Source organism: Topomyia yanbarensis, chromosome 3, assembly GCF_030247195.1.
Source record: "Topomyia yanbarensis strain Yona2022 chromosome 3, ASM3024719v1, whole genome shotgun sequence".
Lineage (NCBI taxonomy): Eukaryota > Metazoa > Arthropoda > Insecta > Diptera > Culicidae > Topomyia > Topomyia yanbarensis.
Window position 1 is genome coordinate 71,436,213 of NC_080672.1, and position 15,109 is coordinate 71,451,321.

Genomic DNA, 15,109 nt, shown 5'->3' on the forward strand with positions numbered 1-15,109 from the left:
AACAGGTGTAAACAGCTATTCTCCGTGCCACTCGAAGAATTTGCCAAATTTGAGCCACATTGGACAGTAATACAGTTAGTATGGGAAAACCATCAAAATATAAAGTTAGTTAGTTCTAGAATTCACCACCAGGTGGCATAATACAGCAAGTGACTCTATCATGCGACGGATTTCCAAAAAAACAAAATCCCATTAGGTAGAGTTACTGGCGATTGAAATGATAAAGCAGTAAATCACAGAGAAGATTCGTGTTTCAATCTAATATTTTCAAAACGAGACATATTATAATAACTATTGGAAAGATAACAAGATATTTGAAGGCTAGAAATAAAATATATTACGTGGTGTTTCTCTTAATAGCAGTCGCATATTGTAGCAGTAACCGAATTTAATTAACATGTGATAATCTGACATTTATAGCTGCATGACGTTGTTTGAGGATGAAGAATGCTTTGGCCAAGGGAAAGAAGGGCGGGTTTATCAACCGCCATTTGAACGTTGTCTTGACAACAAAATGTATTCCGTTATGAGTTTAAGGTAGTTTTCGTTAACAAAGCGCGAAAATTTAATATATCTTGGTTACTTTTTTTATGTTTTTCACGACATTCAATTAGCAAGGGACAGGAAAATGAAGCATATTTTTCAATATTAAGAGCCATAGTACTCAAGGGATAGCAAGGGGTTGAAGGAAGAAAGTTTTAGAAAAGCGTGGAAAGGGTCATATGAGCAAGCTTTGAGTTTACGACGACTTAACCCTTTGTCTGCTACCGTAGGAGTCAGGAGCTTTTGGCATTAGAAAAGCGAATCACCTGACGGAAACGATGCTCAATACAATTCTTGGTTACTTTTGATAGTACGGTTTCCACGAAGAAATTCTACTGATCAGTGTATGACAACCACGTTGATCGCGATATAGACGTCAAGTCGAAAAATGCAGACAATAGATTTCAATGTGAAAAGTTAATTAGTTTTTATTTGATTTATAATGTTGATTAGTTTTTATTCTACGGGAGTTACAAAAGTACACAGTAACATGGTCCCGTTTTGAGTTGTTCCGAACCTTTTGACTGTGGGCAGTACATTATTCCTAATATGATGAAACTGATCAGAGTCGACATCCAACTTCGGAGAAACCCACATATTCTCTTCCAATGAACATTCCACTTCGCCGAATCTTGCCACCTTTGATATCAATCGATATGATGTTGAGTCTAAGCGAGAACAACGGCTTGAAGTTCAATCACGTTCCATCCTCGCTAAAGGAATATAAACGGTTCTTTGCAATTATTTCTCTTTGCGTGTGAATTTTTCGTTGTGGTAGGTTTTTTTTGTAAAATAATTTAATAGAAGTTTGGTACACACGTTTATTACGACCGGCTTGTAAAGACGTAAAAATGAACTAAATGATACATTTTAACTAATAACAATCTACCTACTCACATTTTAATGGTGGCTTGACTATGTATTCATCGTATGACTGTAAGCTGAGGTTTTGAATTTAACATATATAAACTACATTGTGAAATTAAAATAATTTTATTTCAGGATCACAAGATTTCTCTATAATCAGAAAAAAATTATTATTAGTGACAAAAAGAATGGCGTTGCTCCTTTTAAGCACGATAGGATGAAGTTCTGGAATGATTGAAGTTGACCTCTTTAAGGCCAATAACAACATTATTGGTTCCGTACCAGTTAAAGAGGGTCCAGGAATAGTGGAAAATCAGAATTTTGAGGGGTTTACTTTTGGGAATGTGTCCGTTGTGAAGAAAACCTGCATCATTATTCCGCATCCGCAGAACGCTTGCCAGACACAGATTTGTTGGCCATCATCTTCTGTTTGTCGCTACGGTTCGGTCTCTTCCAAACTTTGTATAGTTGCAGTCCAAAATATGTCATTAGTTTTCCTTAGACTAAATGGAAACTTTAACCAAAATGTTTGTGCGACGCTTGAATTGGTTCAATGCCATCCTGACCTTGCCGTGATGCGTTTTCTGCCGCTAGAATTATTTTGCTTGGATGTCTGATGCACTTTGAAGGTTTAATCACATGGGATACTGATCAATGTGTAATTTCGCATTGGGATTTTGAAAAAACAATGCAAGTAGAAACTTTAAATTATAAACGACTTTCAAGTCAAATTTCTGCCGTTTTAAAAACACACTGATGAGTTACGAACATTCGAGTTTACCTTTTTTCGAACACAGACGTTAGAATTTATTTATATCCATCCCTAGTGCGGGGCCCCCAAAATGCCGGCCCCCCTGGCCTAGGCCCAGTGTGCCCATGCGTAAAGACGGTACTGGCAAGAGTAGTCGCTGTTACAACGCTGTCAACCGGATTGTCAAACATCAATTGATACAGAGCGATGTTTTTGTTTACGGTGCACTTTGCAAGTTCATCAAAAATGATTTGTAACAAAAAGTGGTTAGGTTTTTAAACGCTAATAATGCATCCATGCTACGATAAATTTTCGAAGTTGTTGCACAAGTACTTCTAAGAACAGATTGATTAGCCATTGATTTAGTCTTGTTACGCTATTGTGTGTGCTAGAAATCGAAACATGTGCGCGACAGTGCGGCGCATATGTTTCGATTTCTATTCTGCCGTTTACAAGAATGTTTAAAATTGAATGATTGTTTTCATGTTGACTAAAAAGCAAATGAATCCTATTTTTGAGAGAGAAAACAAATAGACCCCAAATCTCAAATTCCTATCAATCCAAGCCAACTTCGATTCAACTCCTACCGCTGGCTTGCAACCAAACACCAACGCCGGCATACCCTCAACGAATAACTAAATGTAGATTAAAGAAGAAACGAAACACCTCAATTTTTACCCCCTTAAAAATCATTAATTGCCCCATATGCGCAATGTGAAACACCTTATGTGCTTGGCACACGATCGAATGAACTCGCTCTTGAATTCTCCCAGCTGGAGCCACCCAAAGCTATATCACACCGCTCGCTCTCTTCGCAACTTCTCCCCTCGATTGGCTTATGTACTTCAATTGCTTTTTCGTTTACCTTTCTTGTATCTGTTTCATCACTCATTACCTGAGTAAACTCACTCGGTATGACCGGCTGCAGGGCAGCATAAAAAGCCTTCTGTTTTACTACTCACAATCGTCGCGGGCTCGCGTGCTTCCATAATGTTAGCTCTCTTGCTCTTTCTCTCTGTCTCTCTTTTGTTCTATCTTTATCTTTTCCACCGCGTTTCTCTTTTGTTCTTTTGTACATACATATCTCCCCATTTGAACGAAATCCCGGGCCGTTGAATATTTCGGTCGGCCGCAGAAGAACCCTTGCTGGCTGCGATCAACGCCACTGTTGGGATCAGTCAGGTGCGAAGCACCCAATCGAGCGGACGCTTTTTGTTTACCATTCCACTTCGATCGAGTCGAGTGTTTTCCAATCTGAGGGTTGAGAGTTTTTCGAAAATCGGAACTCTACGGTCGTTTTTTTCCGTTGTTGATTGTTGATTTAAATTCTGAGAAGTATTGCGTAGAGCCGCGGTGATTTATAGACGTGCTAGTGCTGATTTCTGATTTAAGATGATTCGTGAATCTGGTAAGGAAACGAAGTGATTTTGGTTTAGTGATCTGCCGCGATTTGTGAAGCGAAACACGAATGATCGGTGAACTAAGGGGTCCTTACGGGGTAAAACCAAGTGATTGAGTGTGGGAAGTGATCCGCACGAAACGAAGATTAGGATTATCACGCAGGCAGCAGACTGACAGGAAATCGAAAAGTTGCACAACTTTTTTTAACCGGAAAGGACATCCGCAGCAATTTTCGTCTGATATTCCGTGTTAGCCGGTTCAGCTGAGAGATCCTGTTCGATCAACAGTTCCGGAGTTCAAGGTGAGGATAAATTAGAGGGTCATCTGCGGGTGGGCGAATGATTATCAGCGAATTGAGCCTAGTTTTCGTGAATAAGACTCTGAAGGGTACCGAAATTGCTTCCTTAATGGTGCGGCCAAAATCGATCGAATGCACCGTCACCTGCAGTTAAGAGTGGGAGAGACGAAGAAACCACCGAATACACCTGCCCTGTTTAGCATAAAAAATACCTGGTCTGGCAGCCACCAGTCGACCAGTGAAATAAAAAAAAAAGATTCAACCAGGCCTGGCGTCTGCTGACTCTCTTTTTTTCGGTTGTCGTTTTTTTGATTGCTTTCTTTCGCTTGGATTTTTTCGGCCGGCTTTTCGAGTTTCGGGATTGCATCGATCGATCAAGCTCAGCTGCATCGGGTTGCTGCGGCGACGGACGGACAGGCAGGCAGTGCAGTGTGGGGATGTGATTGTGATCGAAAAAAATAAAACATTAACTTCTTCCGTGATCCACCTCTGCTCGGCCCCTTCTCGACTGTCTCGGAGAGTGTCGCGTGGTAGAAGCGATTAATTTGCGAGTGAAGAGATTTCTGCTCGTTCGAGATGTAAGACACGGAAAGGAGCAGCCGGCAAGAATTGTGGTGAACACTTGAAGGAGAAGATGAATGTCGTCTCACCGCAGACGGCAGACGACCGGTTGTCTGGTGGGAATTTGCTGGGGGCACTGAGATTGTACGAGATATCCGCTTTTCGGTGATAAGTGTTTGTGTTGAAATGTCCTGTCAGCCTCGGTGACATGTTGAGAAAGTAATATGTACCGAGTTTCGGGTGTAGATCAAGGATGACGGGGACCTCGCTGGCGGGTGGAGATTAATTAGCTTTTCACGTTGATGTTGGGTGTTGGTGGGGATTTTGAGCTTTCGATCGGTTGTAATCCGATCTTTCGATCGGATCGGTTTGCGAACATTGCAGTTGAAATTGTAGTCGAAGAGATATATTTTTTATCGGTTTAAAACTTCTGACAGCAATAACATGGCCCAATTTCTTGTTTGTAATTTTTCGAATGAAACATGCAATATAAATTTCAAAAGAAGAAAAGTCTCCTGTTTTCTGGTGACGTTTGCTTCGAAACGGGTTCGTCGCTTGAATTTAACCAAAGTCTCGAAGTTTGAACCGTGCTGTCCTGGAATCGAAATATCTTTCAGCTGGAAAGAGTATATGATATTCCCTGATTAGCACGCAAGATCCCTGTCGTGACGTGAGCAAGAGAGAAATTTTGCGTGACCTTTGCTTCAGGTTAGTGCGTTAAAATATTGAGTGTGATGTAATTTATGGTAACGTAGTACGTTATAGATTATCTTGAACAACAGATTTGTTGTGTACTGGAATTTTACATGATATCAATTGCTGTTCGAGTTTTGTTCTGTTGTGGTGGATTAATTTACAGAAATGATTAACTTCACAAAATATCTTGTTTTTATCAAATGTTTCTAAAATGTTTAATAGAGATGATAACAAAATATCTAAATCCTACAAACATATTTGTGTGTTTCGCCATTAAATTTATTCGCCGAATGTCATCGCAATTGATAGGATGCTGACGGCAATACATAGTTACAGGACGTTGTTTGAGAAGGAAGAGTGCCTTGTCCGATATCTAAAATTAATAAGTTGGATTAGTTGAACTTATATCCACTATTCAAAGTCATTTATTAAGACCTTGCTTCATAATGTGTTTGGAGTTATTTTAGCGCTTTCCTATGTATAGTTACACAACTATTTCAAGTTGCGCGGTTTTCATATGTTGTATCTGCAAATTTAAAAAAAAAATTGTTCATGTGAATTATAAAATTTTTGGAGGTCTCTTCTCTTAATTCCAAAACTGATAACTGAAAACTGACGCACGATTGTAACCACAATAATATCACCCCAGTATGCAACAAAATTGCTCTCACATTACACGATGATAACCTATGAAAATCAAGAAGCAATAAGCCAATAAAATCCATGTCCTGTTTACGATTTAAACTGTTGAAGCATCTATTTTACAACATTTTGGGCACTAGTTTTTAGGCGACGGGATTTCAGTTTAGAAGTATTCTTAAAATTTTGAACATGAAATGAAACTCGACACAATCGACTTCCAACTCAGAGAAAAGCCACATTTTCTTTTTCATTTAACAGTACGTTAACAGATGGTCGAATCTTGCAATGTTTGAATTCAATAGGTAGTATGCTGATCTAAAAGATCTTCGCTTTTCGTATTGCTGGAATATAAACAACGGTTCTTTGTTGGTCTATTTATCCATATTCAACTAATTCATATTTTTACCATTAACGGTAGAATATTCAAAGCCTTTCTTTTGTAAATTTTTATTTAAAAATGCTTTCAAAGTGAAGTATCCAAATTACTCGAATCTATAAATATAAGCGGTAAAACTCATTCAAGTATTTTATGCCGTCATCCATAATTTCCGTGTAAAACTTGCATATATAACTAATACCTCAATTTACAAAACAAAACTGACGAAAGTGACGCACACATAACAAAAAAGATGCAAAAGAAATGCTATAATGGTAGCGTCTTAAGACGCCAGGTGTTCATTTGAACTAACGGATTGCAGGTACAGATTTTCCGACATCAAAAGGAATTAACAATATTATAAGAAAACGTAGTTGTCGCTACAAATTGTATTATAAAGTAGGTCTCATTCGTAATTAAAATAACATAAAATTATAACAAGTATCAACGAGAGATGCGTCTTACGTCTTAGCACGTTACGTATAGTCGAAAAAATATCTCGTCGCGCAAGCCAAATCCATATTTTATGCTTTACTCACAAGGTTTCGGTAATTTGATTTTAAGCACGTTTAGTTTACTCATACTTCGATGCTATCACAAGTGGTAAGGAAAAGTTAACTGCAGATGCCTTATTAGTAGCGATTCGAGTATGGGTGTGGCTTACGTGACAATTGAATTTTTAGGTATTCAGTAAGGTTTTCTAAACCGTACAATTTGTTTTGGACCGAATGATTTTTGTCTGTATCACAGTTTAATGTAGCAGAATTGCGCATTTACATTGGGAAATCTGGGCTGGATGGATTATTTTCTGTTATGAGGAAACCAATTAATTTAACCCGTTCTGTGTCGATAGAAGGCGACAATTGGGGTAATAAAAGAATGCAGCGTATTCTCGTATCATGGAATCAATTACTCTCAAACTAGAAAAGTGGCTTACATGGCTAGCAACTATTAATATGAAGAATATAATTTTTGAGTGAGAAAAGCGACCGGAAGATGGATATGTGGGTGCTGTTTTATGCTGCCCAACGCTTCGGCTACTGTTTTTGGGGAAACTGCCCAGTATAAAACAGCCCTTCTTATTATATAGTCCAAAATAGTCGAACATAATCATTTTTGATTGATGAAAATTATATACAAATTGTTTTTCTACCTGTATCAAAAGCGAAAAATTGAGTTTCATTCAATTTTCGAGAAGCACGTTGGATTGAAACTATCGGCCTACAGTGTATTTTACTTTTCTCGTTATATATGCTTAGAATACCCAGTACAGCACGACTTATTGAAAGTACTAATTGTGGGCCCTCAAAACTTCGGTGTCCCTGGCTCTAACCCAATGTGCCCATGCGTGAAGACGGTACTGGATAGTTCTAATTAGAATGCTAGAAATATAAAGCAAAGTGACATAAAATGGAGGACGTCGATTATCGATTTCCGCTGCACAACACACAGTAAATTGGCTATTTGTAGATCGATTGACAATCGTACTACTTTGGATCTAACAGAGCCAAATGAAAAAGCTGATCTACCAATACAAAATACTTTTGTATTACTCACCTCAAAAGCGAGGTATAGCATCAGCAGAATCCACGAACAGTCCTTCACTTTCATGTACGGTAAATAGGAGCTATGTTTTGGATACATATATCTGAATTAATGGTCCTAATCCAAACTCTTGTCTGAATCAAAGCATCAAGTTTGGATCTGGGCATGGATCGAAACTAGGTATCTGTCATTTTTTCGAATACGCTGTGTCAGGAAAATAAGTGAGCTATTGTATCATTTCGCCAGAGTTCCGTTTCGTCCCAGATTATTTCACCGAAAGTCCTTTTATCGCATGGGTCATTTCGCCGAATGCCCTTCCACCGATGGGTTACTTTCGTAGAATAGATCATTTTGCTAATCGATAATTCCGGCTTATATTAATAGTCACAAAAATTGTTCAAGTGGCAATTCTAGTTTATTGCACACTATAAGTGCATTCTTGGTTTTAAGAAGGTATTCAAGAGTATCATAAAACTTGAATTGTTACTAGGGTGAGATGGTCTGCGATCCTAAACTCATGACTCTTCTTGCTCGAGCCTTAACAAAAAAGGACGACAGTGTCAGAATCGAAGTGCCAGATTTTCAGTTACCCTGTAAGTCAACAATCAGCTGCAAAGTATGTTGAAACAATAGGTGAAATACAGCAAAGGGGCTTTAATGCAAAAACTTGGCTCTTCTAGCCTAAATTTCATCAACTTATGAAAGCACGAAAAATGGTTTTTGAGAACAATCATTCACGTTAAATCTTGATACAACGGATTGGCCGTATTGGCACGAGGACGACATGTTAGTACTGTTCGGATTATATAAAGAAACTACTATAAGAACAAGAAGCACTTAGAAGAACAAGAAACTACTATAAGAACAGAAGGTCACGAATTAATTTTTATAGCTGGTAACGGCGGAGTGTTGCAATAAAACTCAAACGTTCAATGAAATTGTAATTGATTGCATTAGTTGTTCCATTAACAATGCCTTATCTACATAAGAGCCATAAACTAAAGTGTAATAACTGTCGAGACCATACATTTCTCACCCGTATTCTGTTCAGTAAACTGCACTCGTTGATTTAATGCTTTGTCGGCCAAAGCGGGTCACGAGGAGTACGATCGGCGGCGGACCAGATGTTTACGCTGTCACAAATAAATTTTTGTAAAATGACTTACGAACTCATTATATTTTTGTGGATTTGTTGACAGCATACGATTCAGTGAAACGAAACACACTGTGCCAGATAGACCTTGAATATAACTTTCCGATAAGATTGATTCAGTTGATCCTTGTGGTCAAAATCAAGCGTCACGATAGTAGGATAGACATTCTTTAAATGGATTGAAGCGGGGCGATGTGTTCGCAGTACCCCAGTTTCGCTCTGCACTAGTAAACCCGAGAAGATTCGCTATAAATCCATAAAGCCATAGAAGCTTTCACAGTGTGATGCACTAAAAATAGACACATGAACACCACCGGACGCCACTACGAAAATACACAGGACAACCTATGTTGGACACAAACACACTTAACAGAAAAAAACGAACTGTTTCTATTCCTTGATAAAGGTGAAATAAAGTCACCGAAACTGTCGGATACAGAGACAATACGTCGTTTTCGATTATTTTTATGACTGATTTAGCCGATAACATCCCAATATTAAAATTCTACAGTCGTTAAATAGCTTAGCATCATAAGTAAAGTTCACGATAAAGCTCTGTTCCAACCTAACGTTGCGCCAGTTGACTTTAAATTTTAATCAATGCGACCGAGTTTTCATGAAGGTGAAGATGCAGCTTAGGCTTAAGAAAGTCGCCTATCGTCAGTAACATGATCTCCGCAATGCAGTATCGATATCGTCCAACACGTTAATCCAAATTGAATATTTTATTTCGCCGAACAACTTAAAACTATTGTTTGAAAGTGACAACGTTGGAATAAGGATTCCCGTGTACATAGAGAATGATTATATAGAGGTAAGGCTACATGACCTATCATCGCGTACCCGCTTCTGGGCTAATTGAAAAAAAGCATGTCGCAATACGGAGAAGTAGAATCTGTTACACCTGATACTTGGAGAAACTTCTTCCCGGGTCTTACCAACGGTATTCTTGTGGTAAAGATGCGGGGCATAAAACTTATTCCCTCCTACTTGATTATAAAGCTAACGGAAGTACTATTAAACAAACTACACTGTGCACCCATGAGGGGCAAACTCCTACATGCAAATATTATAATCAGGCAGCACACCATAGCCAGCATTGCGCGGAAGATGCAGAGGAGAAGGCATCTTAACCGAATGCCGATTAAGGAAGGGGATAACCACAATAGATCTAAATGTTGGTCGCAGTGGTTCGTCTCCAACAAAAAAAAAACCGATTGCCGACTCATCCACAGTAAATCAAACCAAAACAAAGTTATCAATATTAATAGCTGAACGACAAACAGTGGTCAATTTTTTGGCAGCTGTTCAGGCCATAATGAGAACCGCAAAAGAAGCATCCAGCACCCTAAAATCAACTGCAAGAGAACATCGGTGCGAAGGTTAAGAACAATGACGACGGTTTTACACTGTTCACCCGTAAGTGCAAGAAGCAGGGAAGAACATCTGATTGCGGGCCCAAAGACAGTTTCAACGATGATCATTTTGACGTGAAAGACATCTGGGCAAAAGTTTCTCCAAATTTCGAGCTCAACGGGCTCATACCTCTCCTTATTTCGGCATGAACATTCCAATTTCTTATCGCAAACAGGTGGGGAAAGATCGTGTAATCGAACATCGATTTTGTCATCGTCCATATAAGAGGGAAACCTTGAAACTAACAATGTCATGCTCAAAAACAAACGAAATTATGAATAATGCAACTTTTTGTCTTGAATAACGTGTGGAACTTAGATGATGGAATTGGATTAGGATGACTTCCATTAGTCTAGGCTGCATTTGCGAATGCGTGTTATGCTGAGTAAATAAAATCAGAGGATATCTTAAGAAAAGTTGTAGAGCTTGATTTTGCAATCAGCGTAGTCGAACGCGTACCTTACAAGTTATAACTCCTACTATGTTGACATAAAAACACAACATTTTGTTGAATTGTAATTTTCTATGTAGCGATTTTTTATGGTAATGAAGCAAAGTATAAAAAATGGTGCTGAATGTAATGAAAATCTACGTCTATGATCACCGCAAAAATGTTCAAAGACGTCTTAAGTTTGTATTGTATTGTTTATGGTTTTGTTTTGATTTCTCGGCGAAATATTTCTCAAAAAGTGATTTTTTTTTAAATTGAAGTTAGTCAATATTCGTTTATGGTTTAAGCGCTATCGCTGATTGGACAAGTGTTTGTGATTGAACTTGGGGTGTAGAAATGTGGGTGAATGTCTTGGTTGAAGTTTATGTTTTTCCCTTGAGAGTTGCTTGATAACAGATGCATAGAGTCACGAAGGGAAGAAAAGAGTGGTTTGGTCACATCCTTACCTTCCAAACACTATTGGTAATACCAGAAAGAAATTTCTTCAAGAGTTGACTTTAACGGAGATTATTTCAACATATGGCAACATGAATTTGTCGGATTGCGTTATCAAGATTCCACGAACACAGATCGTGTAGTTGTACCTGCATTTTTTTGCAGAATCATTTTTTTTGTGAAAAATCAACTAAAAATGAGTAATTTCACAAAAAAATACTTTTTTTTACTTTGGTTGCTCTTAACCCTAATAGTATTTAATCCAAACATGTTTTTTGGAACGGGCACATTAACACTTTTCGGATGGTGAGTCGATTGTGTTAATCGGAGATTTGTTCCTGAGATATTGATCAATAACTGTATAAAGTGCCCAAAACACGTTTTTCAAAAAATCTCGAAAACGGTTCTTTGAAAAAGAAAATGAATAAGATTTTCGTGTTCAGTGACCCAAACTTGACTTAGAAAATATCTTTTTTCTTAACTTCATGCAATCACGCCAAAATTTGTAAACTAGGGGAACTGGGGGTAAGATGGACATGTTAAGGATATACTGAAATATAACATAAAGAAAGCTTGTTTTTGTCAACAAGTAATACTCTACAATTTATGTACAAGAACAACAACAAAGTTGTTGTACTTATAGATAAATTCATCTATCGTGAATTGACATTGAAATTGTGCCAGTACCACATATCGTACATGTTGGAGCTGAATAAGGGTAACTTTGTACTTGAACATATTTACAATTTAGCATGCCCTTGACTGGTTGGCACAAACAAAGCGTGCCAACTTCAGGTGGTGCTGTATTTTTTAACTTTATAAAATAAGTCGAGTAGGTCCTAAAATAGGTCCGAAGTGTGCCATTTCTAGACAAAGGCGTTTCAATTGCACGACCTGAAAATTTCAACTGATTTCAGATTAACAAAATAGCGAACATTATTGCAATCTTTATCATTCGTTTTCTCAGTTGAACTGTTGAGTATCTAGAGGTTTTTAGTGTTTCTGGAAATGTTGGCAACTCCTCGTTTGATCACAATTTTCTAAGATCAAAGACTGTTTGCTTCGGCTTTGTGTCAGCGATTCCTCGAGCTGTCATATTTAGCGGACCCTCAAGAGAAAAATTCTAACATCCACAAGGAATCTTATCTGCCTAATGTTTCTAGGAGGATTAACAGTTGCTCCTACAACAGTTTCATCAGATTCAAATTCTTTCTGAGTGTGTCCAGTGTCATAATAAATGGCGTAGCTCTTTTTATTATTTATGTAAAAGGATGCTTAAAGCATCTTATAAGAGAACGTATCGTATTATCGGGGCGCTATTTGTGTGCAGTACATGATAATAGATCATGACGATGCTCCACTTCCTGCATTGCCAATGCAAGATTTATCCTACTAAATCTCTGCGCACTTGCTGCATCGGATATTTTGGCTACAGCAATGGTTTCATGAAACAACCAACTCCGTGGTTCAGTAGATCCACGCATGAACACTTCAAATCGTTGACCACACCGTCGATCTCTGCTGTGTGGGCGGGCATGTAGACGCGGTAATTCTTCATGCAATATATGTCGCCAGTTATGTATTTTGTGGATTATATTTTGTTCTTAGCGCACATTGTTTGAAAAAAAATTCCATGATTTTGCATGTTTACCAAGAACATTAGTTAGAAGATCGTACATGTATTGGTTGAGCCAGCGCAATCTCTGGGTCTAAATTGCAGAATGATTTGAAGTAGGTACATTTGGATGTTCTTAGTGCCTTACATTTGGTCGGTGTTAAGTCAGACCGGACTAAGTCGCAAAACATAAAAAAATGAGTTAATGATAGCATTGGATAAAGAATTTCTTCATCTACATTCCACTTTTACCAGATTTGAAATATGAAACAATAAACAAGAATTATGGCAAACATTATTTTCCAATTATAATCTAAAGGATGCTGCGATTCAAACTTTAAACGCGTTTTTCTCGAAATCAATGCACTGTCACTTAGTCCGGTCGTGTTAGGTCAAACACCGACCATTTCATAATGAAATTAAACGTCGGTACGATTACTAAGCTGTGAACCTCAGGATCTAATTATCAGAATGATTTGAAGAGTTTAGCATTTTTTGTTGTTATACTTAGCTGAATTGTTGTATGTTGCAGTTTTGCGAGGGTTAAGGCTCATCATATAAAATTTCAAGATCTAAACTTCTTGAAGCAGTATGTTCTCTGGTCTATATAAAAATATTGGTGAACATTAATTCCATTATCACCAATGATTAAAAATAACTTTATTTAGTCATAGCCGGCCCAGTATTGATTTGTCATACTGTCGAAAGATTCACACGCTTGAAATCATCAACAACGCGTCCCCAAATAACCATTTCCTTGTACGTCACGAGTGAAATAAAGAAAGAAACCCCACTTCAACACACCTATCGTTTGGAATGGTGAAACGAGCGAACAGGGTGAAAAGTATTTCCACGCTTGAAAAACCACCCCCTCGGGGCAAGTTTTCCCAAGCTCGTCTCGCTTCCCACACAGCTCAGCCAAGCACACGCTTCAGATATTATCGTCTAATTTGTTAATGGTTATCAATTATGGTGGGAATGTGTGTTTGCCGGTTTGCATGTACTCACCTACGGAGTGGACGGTTGCGTTATAATGTACATAGGGTGCTGCTGCCATCTTCAAGCTATTCTCCAAATCACCCTACGTATTTTAAGACGTTTCTTCAAAACAGTGCCTCAAATGGTAAGGTAAAAATTCGGTCACGTCACGATTTTTAGTCCACTTTCATTTGGATAATTTATTTGTAAATAAATAAATAAATAACGAGGACAAGCCATTGGCACCAATTTTTACCCTTTCATTGAATGTAGACCGAGGAATTAACGAAATAGTGCGCCACCCCTGATTCCTGAGAGCATCAAAGTAGGCTTACCACCCTATATAACTTGCGATCGTGGATTGTTTGTTCCGTTTGTTTGGACGTGTGTCAGGTAAAGTGGCTCTGCACGATTCATCGAGACGGAAGTGGTTGGATGTTCCATGCGGGGGATGGAAAGAGTGATGGGAAAAGGATTTTTTTTAATTAATTCGTTAAATAACATTGTTTCTGTTTGCTTTTTTATGTCAGTTGGGTCGTTGGTATGGGTCTGTATTAGTTATGTTCAGACTTAAAATGAACTGCTAAATATTTATGTCGAAGCGCAAAACTGGATGTCGAAATAGAGTATCGTAATTGTAGGAGGTTTTGCTTTAGAGAAGATAGATAATAGGGTGGGGCAAAATGATCGTTTTTTCAGCATGGCACTTTTTTGGTTCCATTTGGGGTCCCAAACAACTGTGCAAAATTTGGGGTCGATTGGATTTGACCCGGCGTAGCGCATTGCGTTTGAAATTTGTATGGAAATTAGTATGGAAAAACCTCCTTTTTTGCATTTTCAATTTTACAGACAACAATTCTTCTTGCAGTATACCAACAATTAGATATAAGTGTAGTCCAGGATATGCTGAACAACTTTGCCGAAGGATACATGGTGCTAGAATGTCTCTACAACAAGTTATAGCTGTTCAAAGTTCGATAGATCGAATTAATTGCAAAAAATCATTTTTTGCCAACACTGCGGGAGTACCAATGACATTTCATATAGCATACCAAAATAATATCATATACATTAGATTTACAACATTGGTATGTTTGGATGAATTAATCATAAGCCTTAGCTCAATTTCATGGACATAGATAGTTTCGCAATAGGGCGTAGTAAGAGGAGAAGGAGGGAGACTTTTAAATATGGAAATTTCAACTGAAATAACTGAAATCGTATTGAATTGGAATGTTCAGATGAATTATTTTGCAACATTTATATAATTCACAAGAGCCCCAGTTCAACAGCAATTTTTACTTCAGGTGATCGAACAACATCGAAAAGAGCATCCTATCAAATCATAGTGCGTATTAAACAGAAATATAATCAATGCATT

At 38.0% G+C, this 15,109-nt stretch overlaps 1 protein-coding gene across 1 annotated transcript in view; it reads left to right on the forward strand.

Moving 5' to 3' along the window:
- Nucleotides 1-3,370: 3,370 nt before the first annotated feature.
- Nucleotides 3,371-15,109, forward strand: part of LOC131690912 (zinc finger protein sens-like) — a 52,024-nt gene continuing 40,285 nt past the window's right edge. The window contains exon 1 of the mRNA XM_058976989.1: nt 3,371-3,863. The gene's annotated coding sequence lies outside the window, so the exon portion shown is untranslated. The remainder of the gene's footprint in view (nt 3,864-15,109) is intronic.